The sequence below is a fragment of the Lactuca virosa genome, chromosome 5 (assembly GCF_052849685.1).
Source record: "Lactuca virosa cultivar CGN04683 chromosome 5, Lactuca_virosa_CGN04683_v6, whole genome shotgun sequence".
Taxonomy (NCBI): domain Eukaryota; kingdom Viridiplantae; phylum Streptophyta; class Magnoliopsida; order Asterales; family Asteraceae; genus Lactuca; species Lactuca virosa.
Genome location: NC_136430.1, coordinates 63,254,969 through 63,265,681, shown reverse-complemented (window position 1 = coordinate 63,265,681; position 10,713 = coordinate 63,254,969). Strand labels below are relative to the sequence as shown.

At 32.5% G+C, this 10,713-nt stretch overlaps 1 long non-coding RNA gene across 1 annotated transcript; it reads right to left on the bottom strand.

Moving 5' to 3' along the window:
• Nucleotides 1-1,224: 1,224 nt before the first annotated feature.
• LOC145117379 (uncharacterized) lies at nucleotides 1,225-7,953 on the bottom strand. Its single transcript, XR_013712635.1, has 3 exons — nucleotides 7,667-7,953; nucleotides 7,524-7,566; nucleotides 1,225-1,363 (listed from the first exon to the last, which is right to left on the bottom strand). It is a non-coding gene; the product is annotated as an uncharacterized LOC145117379 (long non-coding RNA).
• Nucleotides 7,954-10,713: the final 2,760 nt, after the last annotated feature.

Sequence of the window (10,713 nt, the reverse complement as noted above, 5' to 3'; positions counted from 1 at the left end):
TGTGTATTAAACTTTGAATTTATTATATTAAGTTGTGAATTTTTTGTATTAAATTATGATGTGACTGTATTAAGTGGTGAATTGACTGTACTAAATTATGAATTGACTGTATTAAACTGTAAAATTTTTTTATTAATTCTTTGTTTGCTAAAGTATGTAAAATTTAATCTAATTATAAATAAAGTAAGCAAAATTTAAATTGTGAATATTTGTTTAATTAAACCGTGAAAGAAGCACTAATGTATATATGTGAAGGTATATATGTAAGTTTTAAATTGAGAATATAGGTGTGACTGTATAATTTTTATGCATAAAACTGTGAATTTTTTATATTTAGTTGTGAATTTTGTGTACTGAACTGTAAATTGACTGTATTAAGCTGAGAAATGATTGTATTAAGCTGTGAAATGATTGTATTAAGCTGTGAATTTTTAATGAGTTTTGTATTAAAATATGAATGATTTATGTATGAATGTTTGTATTAATTTTCTTGAGAATATATTTATTTTTTGTGTTGTATAAATATGTAAGAATGTATTAGTTTTCATAATTATTTTGCATTAAACTCTAAATAAGATAATTAATTGGTTTATTAATTTGTGAATATAATATTTAAGTTGTCAACTAATGATTTTATATACAAATCTGATTTTGAACGAATGATGATTGCGATGGTGGCACATGTGGTTAGTGGTGGCGTTTAGTAGTTTATGGTTGTAGAGTTTAGGTTTGACTTTTTTGAATATGTGAATCAGTGTATAATGAATTGTATTATGCTATGAATTTTACGTATTAAACTAATAAAGAACTGTATTAAGTTGTATATTTTATATAATATTTGTGTTAGAATATGAATGAATGTATGCATGAAAATATTAAGTTGTATATTAGTAATTTAGTATGTTTATTAAACTGTGAATCTAGTGTTTAAAATTGTGATTATGTCATATAAACGATATATTTTTTAAAGAAATCTTCTATTTAGAAAAGACAAAAGTGAATTTGTCAAGACAATTCTATTTTTTTATTAAATTTTGGATATTTGGTTGGAAAAAATGAAATGTTTGTGTTATAATGTATTACCAATCAAATAAGAGCTACAATGTTTGATCTATTAAACTGTCACACCCCAAAATCGGAACGGCGGAAACGTTCGGGGGTGGAGGACGTCATGTTCAGTATCTCAACAATGCAAAGTAGTAAACAAGCAACAACATCATCCATTGCATTAATAATATAATTTCATATAAGTGTGTTCTGTCAAGTTTTATAGACACCAAAAATATACATCAAAATAAAAGATGAGTCTTGAACGAGCTCCATCTTCTCAAAAACCTGGCTCCGGTACCTGTCTACTGGCGACCTGAGAATACAAGTTATTTTGAAAGAGTTTATCAGCTTTAAAGCTGGTGAGATCATAAGTATATTAGTGTCTGTATTTGTATGAAAGTGTTTGTAAGTCTGTAATGTATAAGTTTTGTAAAAGTTTGTAACTGTTTGAACTCTCCTAGAAAACCCTATGTTTCCTACTAAAAGTAGCCTTTTACCAAGGCATCTAGTGTCTGTGTGTGTGTCTCTTGTAAGAGTATGTATTTTCCCAAATCTGACTATCATTAACCAAAAATATAGTTTCTACATTATTGTTTATTGTGTGAATATCACAAAGTAAATGTAAAGGGAAAATGAAATAGTACTGTAGTGTTGTATTAAGTAACTACTGCTGTACTAATTACTTTAAACCAATTGTTATTTAAAGTACCATGTGATCGGCCTGTATCCTGCTACCGACTCTATAGAAAAACGACGATGTAAGACGTCGTAAGAAATGACGTTTGGCACCCGTAGACTTGCAAGTCCCACTGTAGCGAGCAGCAAGGTGTAGGATAGTCAATCCAGTATAGATCTATACACAAACTCATACGCTCCCCATTTAAGGAGATTCTGGATACAAAACGGGTCATGACAGGTAGTGTCATGCCCCCGTTAAGTGGCTCACATAACTGTAAGTAATGTATATGTATATGTATATGTATATGTATGTGCTAGCTGTATTGTGTGTTCTTTCTCTGTCTAGCCTGTATGTTTTGTTTCTCATCACTGTGTATTATGTTTGTTTCTCATCACTATGTATTATGTTTGTTTCTCATCACTATGTATTATGTTTGTTTCTCATCACTATGTATTACTCATGAATGAACTGACTCATTGTATGTTTCATTGTTCTAGTAATAGTATCTTCCTAAACTATACCTATTATAGTTTACTAGTAATGTTGTTTGTGTATATGAACATGTTTGTATACCTTTGCTACCCAAAGGCATTGAACTGAATGAAAGAAGTAACCTTTTATATCTATACACATATACATGATATATAACTAGGATTCAAACGACCTTCGGACAAATAACCCGAATACCCTAAGTCCACAACCAAACAAGGAACAGGAAGTAAGGTGAGCTATCAGTCCTAAGTCCTTTCAATCCTACTTATATAATTATATCCATATAGATACACAGAATATAAGTTAAAAGAGTTTAATAAAAGTATTTGATATGTAAAAGAGTTTGTAAAACAGTTTGAAGTAAAACAGTTTGATAACACAGTTTAAAAAGTAAGAAATCCACTTGTTTGGTAGTTATTAATCACATGTGATTGATATAATAACTATAATAGTTCAACTTGTATTCCCTCCCCCCCCCCATAAAAGCATTTAAAAGGTTAATTAAGGGGTATGAACTCACCTGTAGTGAGTGGTTTGGATGAACGGAATGTATAGGATTGCTAGGTGTCAAGTGAAGACTTGTACACACACAATGATCATAGTTAACATATAATAACACATATATGTATCCAATTAGTCTTTAAACAACTAATTAACAAAGTTAAGACATCCTAGGACATGTAAAACACCTTATTTAAGTGCTATAAGTCCTAAGGATTGCATCTAAGTGTTGTAGGACATTGCTATTGAGTTTAGGGTTCAAGGGAACCCTTTATTGGAGTTTACGGTTTTGTGACCATAACTCATTGAGTTTACGGTCGTAATGTTTCTTTGACCATTTTGTGTTTTGAAGCCTTAAAGATCACAAGAAGCATTCCTACTTCATGTTTAAGCCTTAGGAAGAGATTAGGGCACCATTTCACTCCTTTTAGGAGTTTACGGTCCTTGGACCATTTCCCTTTGGGTTTACGGCCATAAACCCAAATGGTTTATGGTCTTTTGATGTTTTCAAGTACTAAGCACATCAAGGAAGGGATCTAGGCTAGTTTCCAAGGCTTAGAAGGGACTAGGGCACACTTTGGCACCCTTTTTGGGGTTTACGGTCCAAGAACATCTTGGACCGTAAACACCTTTGATCCTTGGTTTCTTAGGTGTTTTCTTGATGTTTAGAAGTGTAACAAGCTCTATAATACTCTAGGATAGAAGTACTTACTAGGTAGAAGCTTGAAAAGGTGCTAAAAGTCCAAGAACACTAGTGTGTGTTCTTGGTGTTCTTGGTGAAACTTGAAGATCTACACTTTTGGAATGATTTCACGGATGGAATCATGTTAGATCACTAGATTAAGGTATATATCAACTTATTAGGGTAAGAAACACTTACAAGTTGAAGATCTTGAAGAAATGTTGGATGATACTTGAGAGAGAATTGAGATTTGGATCTTGAAATTGTGAAAAATGGTAAAATATGACTAAGTGTCATATTTATACCCCCTTTTAGGGTTTACGGCCGTAAACACCTTTGTTTAGGCCGTAAACTCCAAACTCTTGGAGTTTTGGAATAATATTGTTGCACAATAAACCCTAGGGTATCCTCTCTCCTGTTATCTCCTGAAGTACTAATCTTAAAATACTCAAACTTATTCCAAAAAGCTTGAAAATTAGCAGAAACAGTTTTGACTCCTATTGAAGTGAATGGTTGTACAAAATAGAAATTTCGGGTTGTCACATAAACTGTGAATCCGACCAAAAAAATGTCACTGGATTTATGTTAGTCCGACGGTGGTCCGACGACAAGTTTAACTAGTTGTAAGCTAGAGAATGAAAAATTTTTCTTAATACAATATAAAAAAATGGTTCTTAACCTTTTTGGGTTCTCATTTGAACCACTCCCTATATATATATATATATATATATATATATATATATATATATATATATATATATATATATATATATATAGAGAGAGAGAGAGAGAGAGCTAGGTTCAGGTGTTTAAAGTATTTATTGTGTTATTGTATGCATAAATGTGGGCCAATCAAAATTTAAAATATAAATAAATAATTAAATAAATAAATAAGGGTAATTAGGTAATTTTATAAACAACTTCCCCAAATACTTTTCTATAATTATGCTAGTTGATTTTAACCTAATTTATCCCCTTTTAATTACCACCGAGGTCACTTTGAAAAACCCCCCGTAGGATTCGATCGAAAGCTTTCAGCCACCACGATCCAAAGTTTGGATCTTGACTGAACACCAGCTATTATTCCCTTCATCTCTTCACCATCTTCAAAAAAATACCAAGCCATTATCGCCTCTACATGTTCTTCTGCAATTTCGATTTAAGAGTAACGATACACACACACCCGCACATAGTTAGGGCTCGAATGAAGAAAGAAGGGGAAAGAAAGTCCGATTTCTTGATTTCTGATTTCATGGGCGTTGACACATGTATTTGTACATCGATGAAGGTGAGAAGGAAAGCACGAAGCGGCTGCAAGGTCCAATGGATGTCGATCGATTGCAGGCTAAGGAAGCGTCTCCGGGGTCGACGAGACTGAAGCAACGAAGTGAAGAAGCAACGAGCTTTTGTTCCCTCTTGTCCGACTGTGAGGTGAGAAGAGGAGGAGGTCAGAAGAAGGTTTGGGAGGAGGTAGGCAGAAGCGATGGTTGATGGGGAAGGAAGGGAAAGGTGTGAGGGAAAAGGGTCTGTTGCTCGTCGATGGTGGAAAGAGGTGAGCGGATGGGGGCTTCTCCGGCAGCCTCCATGTTGCTTCTGATTTTTCTTCTTCTTTTTTTTGACATGAATCAATGGAAGGTAAGGTGCTTGGTTTCGATATTTGACAGGTGGAGAGGCAACCACTAGAGGTGAGAAGGGTTGTCCCTGTGGTGATCGACAGGAACATGTGAGGGAATAAATCACGAGGCTACTGCCTCCTTGTTCAGTTAGAGAAAACAACACCACCAATGAGGAGTTTCTAGCATCAATTAATGAAGGAACAAGGGATCAACGAAAATGATCCTCAGGAAGGAGAGATGCGGCTTCTCGGTCTTCACCGAGAGAAAGATGGGTGAGGGGAGGTCTTTCATTGCACATTTAACTTGGAATTATATATAAAATTTGATCGCCTCAGATTCGATTTGATTTTGACGTGATTTTTAGTGTACAATTTAGGATTTGTTTTGATTTTAACTTGATTTTTGGCTGCATTTTATGAATTGATTCATATTTCAATTTATGTTTTTTTTTCTGATTTAACACTTCATTTATGTGGACAGTGCATGATCTTGACACTGTTGAATTCTGAAAAGGTATCAACTATGTTTATGTAGATGATTCAATGGATGATATTGGTGAGATTCCAATTCTATTGGAATGGAATCACGAATTCTAATTCTGTTGGAATTGAATCACGAATTCCAATTCTATTGGAATCACAGAAGTTGATGCTTGAAGAACGGACCATAAAAGTGAAAGTGATTCTAAGCAACATTATTCTTTTAGAATGTTTTAGTCGTTGTTAGATTTTGATGTTTTCTTTCCCGTTTTGAAAGTTTTTTTAGTTTTATTCTTTAACAATAAATGTAATTCTTAACAATTGTTACCTGTATTCTCTAAGAAATAACGTATTTTTTGTTTTTATTCTTCAATTGATTGTTCAAGAATTTGTTATTCTACAAGAAGTTTTTAAATTCATGATCAAGAAATAGGTTCAAGAATATTTTTATTTTTGAATACACTCATAAACATATTCTGTCAGAATGTCCGAATTAAAAGAATTATAATTCGTAAAATCGGATTTTTAAAATTAATAGAATCTATGATCCCTTAAAAAATGCAATTTTCCTTTATTAAATCTATATTATTTGACTAAATTACCCTTCTAATTAATTAAGATGATATTTTTCAATTATATTTAATTCAATAATATATATTAATCACTTTCTTAAAATAAGTAAAATTGATTGGCCCATATTTATGCATACAATAACACAATAATTACTTTGAATAGAATAACCTAGGCCTATATATATATATGTGTATATATATATATATATATATATATATATATATATATATATATATATATATATATATATATATATATTTGATCGGCAAGCAATATAATTAAAACAAAAAGAAGGCTAAGCGAGAAGCTCGAGCCATATTATAAAAAAACATTCGAGATGGGAGACATGCTCCAGCTAGCCCAATCTATTTTATAAAGATTAGATCTATTATTAATCCAGTCAGGGCCGGCCCCGAGATTTCGAAGGTCCTGTGCAAATTAACAAAAAAAAATAGGCCCTAATACTTAAAAGACCTAAAATTTAAGCAAAACAACTAGGGCTGTAAATGAACTGAACGTTCGGCGAACCGTTCGTGAACTGTTCGGCGGGAAGTTCGTTTATGTTCGTTTATTTAATAAATGAACGAACATGAACACAAATTGTTGTTCGTTTAGTTAAACGAACGAACATGAACAATGGTTTCGTTCGTTCATTTATATTCGTGAACGTTCGTTTATGTTTTTTTTTATGTTCATATATTTTCAATTGTTTTTTTATTACATTAGTATATTATAGTTCGTTTATGTTCATATATGTTCAATTGTGTTTGTTTATCTTTGTTCGTTTATGTTCGTTTAGCATGTTCATGAACATAAACGAACGAACATGAACAAGACAATTTGTTAAACGAACGAACATGAACAAGAAAACTCCGTTCGTTTATCCGTTCGTGTTCATTCGTTTGTTCGGCTAACTTAAACGAACGAACATGAACAAGCCTTTGGTCGTGTTCGTTCGGTTCGTTTACAGCCCTCAAAACAACTATAATTTTTCCGTATTCTATTGCAAAAAAAAATCTGCATAATACTCAAAAAGTAAATTTTCTTCTACATGAAACAATCATCCTTCTAACATTCATTGAAACTCAAGTAGGAAAGTATAACACATCTGTCCTTTGAAAAAACAGAAATCAGAAAGTTATATTACATTATTGAAAAGAAAAAATTATGATTTGCATCTAATAAAAAACCAGAAATCAAGAAGTTACCTTCTAATTTTCGACATTTAAAAAAAATTGAAATCATAAACTTCTAAACCTCAAATCTGGATTGAAAGTCGACGGATTGATGCTTAAATGCTTATGAATTCAAGAAAATAAGAATCAAAAAGAATGAAAGAAAAACTTATTTACTTCTACACAATATAAGAAATGTATCGTATAGATAAAAAAATGTATAATACCTTCTAGTTTTTTACACTTCAAGACAATTTGAAATCAGAAACTTCTAACCTCAAAGTTGGATTGAAAGTGGACAAATCTTTGCTTCAGTCTTCTGAATTCAAGAAAACGGGAATCATAAAGAATAAAAAAACTATTTTACTTATAAACAACATTAGAATTGTACCAAATAGATAAAAAAAAAGTTATAATACCTTCTGATTTCTGTCGCTAGACCTGATCCCATAACCCATATTCTGATTTTCGAAATCTCACTCCCGATTTCAATTTGCTTCGATTTTTGAAGTCAGACTCCCAATTCAGGTTCACTGTTTTTTTTTTAAATTTATGAAGAAAGAATTAAGAAGAAAGAAGTATGAACTGAAAGCTTCTTATGGAATGATTTTTTTCTAATTATCGAGGATTATGCATTTTCTTTTGAATGATTTCTTCCAGATTTAAGAAAATAAGATACAAGAAGAGTAGAAGACCATTGATGCTAGCCATCATCAATGGGTTATTGTCTTCGCTTGCCTAAATTGTAATCATTATCAGCGAGAACCAAAGCATCATTTCATTTTCCCAAAAAGTTTATGATTCCCTCTCATATGAATGTTGATTCTCGTTGTCCTTACGCCGTTTCCTTTAGCCTAATACATCATACATCTTTAACCTATTTGGGTAAAAAAACTGAAAATAGCATAATGTAAAATTTGGAACAAAAAAATTGGTCCCTATATTCTAGTGGGTCATGTTTATGGGCACACTTTAAACTCCCCTTGGGCCGACCCTGAATCCAGTTAAAAGTAAGAGCACTAATGTCGTCCGTCATGATCATGATAGTTCGCCGCTCGTTACGAAAAATAATGGCATTCCGAGTCTTCCAGATAGTGCTAAAAACAAGGTTGGCTTCTTAACTATATTTTTCCCTTTTTTCATGTAAATATTGTTGTTGTTGTTGTTGTCGTCGTCTTTTATAAGCATCATTCTTGTACCATACACTTGAAAGTTTTATTTAAATTTGGAAAAATGACATATTAAAACCGTATTTTTTTTTGTTAAGGTGTAAAACCCTCTCGTAGCAAGATCAATGAGAAGTAAGTTAAAAAGACTAAAAGAGAGATATTGAAAGATGAATAAGATTCGGGTATATTAAAAAGGAATATGTCAATCTAACCCTATAAAAAATTCCTTTAAAAAATCTCTATTATTATTATTATTATTATTATTATTATTATTGCATTCTAGGGCATGAACTCAACTTTTTTAGTTTTAAGAGATCCTTATTTTGAAAATAAATGGGTCAAACGGTGAACCCCTTCCTAATCAACAAGTAGGATTGACACGTCACTTAAAGTCACTACATGAGAATATCCGTCGTCTTTCCATTAGGAATAGAACCTCATCAATACCCTATACTTATATCATCATTCATCGTCTCCTCCAAAACCCCATTTTTTCAATCTTCTCCTATTCTTGGAGGGGCGGAAACTTCAATCAATCATGAAGCCCTCCACCCCCACCACCGTTAACAAGATTAAAAATCACCCTCACATCCATCCTGACCTAACCCTACCATTACCCCCAACATTAAAATCACAGGATTAATAATCTCCATCAACTTCCTAGATGAAGTACACTAGCACCCGAATGTTAAAGCTAGAAAAATCCGATGAAGATGATGAACAATTGCTTGAGGAAGAAGAAGATAAACAGAAAAGAACTTAGAAAATTAAACTTTATTCAAGGGATTTTGCTATTGAAATACAGTAGACGATGAACAAAAAAATATCTAAACTTGATTATAGAACCAGATCTCGTCGTATTGGTTTCTGTCAACGATACCGCCTTCTTTTGTCTTTGCTCAAATGCATCTCTGTTTCACTCGCCTAACAAGGAAACCCCTCCACTTAAGGGGTGGATGAAGGGAAAAGACGAACGTCTAAAGATTAAATGGTGGGATCAATGGAAAAGCTCTTGTACATAATGTGTGTTTACCAAAGGGCTTCTAGCCCAGCGGTATCAGGTGGTGCCCTCCCTCTTTGAGGTTGAGGGTTCAAGTCCCGTCGTGGACATAGGTGGAATTAGGTATTAGTTTAGGAGGAGTAGATTATATATTTGTATTTGATGGTTCAAAAAAAACATAATGTGTGTTTCGTTGCTTATTAATGAACCAAACCCACATTTGGGTTTTATATTTATTATATTTATTTATTCTTTTTAATTGAGCATATTTTAGCCACATATGATAAGATATAGTATTTCATAATGTGACATATCGATTTTCACGATCTTTTTAAAACTTTTTGTTTATGCTTATTTAAAACATTTGTTATTGCGGAATTGGTCCCAAAATATCATTGACATTATATAATATCAAAATCAAAGCATTTCAGAAGATTTTGTATTTTAAAAGTCTGATTAATATCAAAATCAAGGCATTTCAGAAGATTTTGTACCTTAAAAGTCTGGGATGTCATACATGATACAAGAAACATAAGCATAAACGTAATCGTTACAGGCCTTACATTAACTTATTGTACTAATGATCTAAACTCCTTAAATCTCTTAGTGGATTATACATTCGTACTGTTTCCTGTGATACAAAGAAACTGAGTGGGTCGGGTTGGGAAACCTGGTGAGTACATATGGTTTTCACCCCACAATAATATAGTTGATATGTTTAGTTATCAAACAATTAACCCAATTACTCATCCTTGTTTTCTTTTATATTTTTCTAAGATCCTCTCCTATGAATCATCACCTACGTCGTCATTTCTTATATAATCATCACCTATCATCGCATTATATATTTTCATCGCTAAAGGCTTCTCCTAATATTCGCCGCCTATCATTGTAGTTTATATTTCCATTGCTAAGGACTTTTCCTAATGTTCATGCATCGCCTAACCATCGCATTGAATACATGGTTCTTACATCGCCTAAACTCGTAATTCGTCGGTAGAGTACATTGCATGAATACATGGTTCGTGCATCGTCTGAACTCATAAATTCATCACCTACAGGTTGCAAACTTGCTGGTACATGTTGCAAACTTGTCGGTGTTCCACTGGACTGTTTAGATAAGTCTGTGATCGTCATTTATACTCTTGTAGATGACTACATCGCAATCATCACAAGTAAGGTTCAGGGCATCTCCTAATTATTTTTCATCTCTCATCTCTCATCTCTCATCACCCATCACTACCCGATGTAATTTATATGTATATATGTGTATACAAAAATACATATATAATAAAAT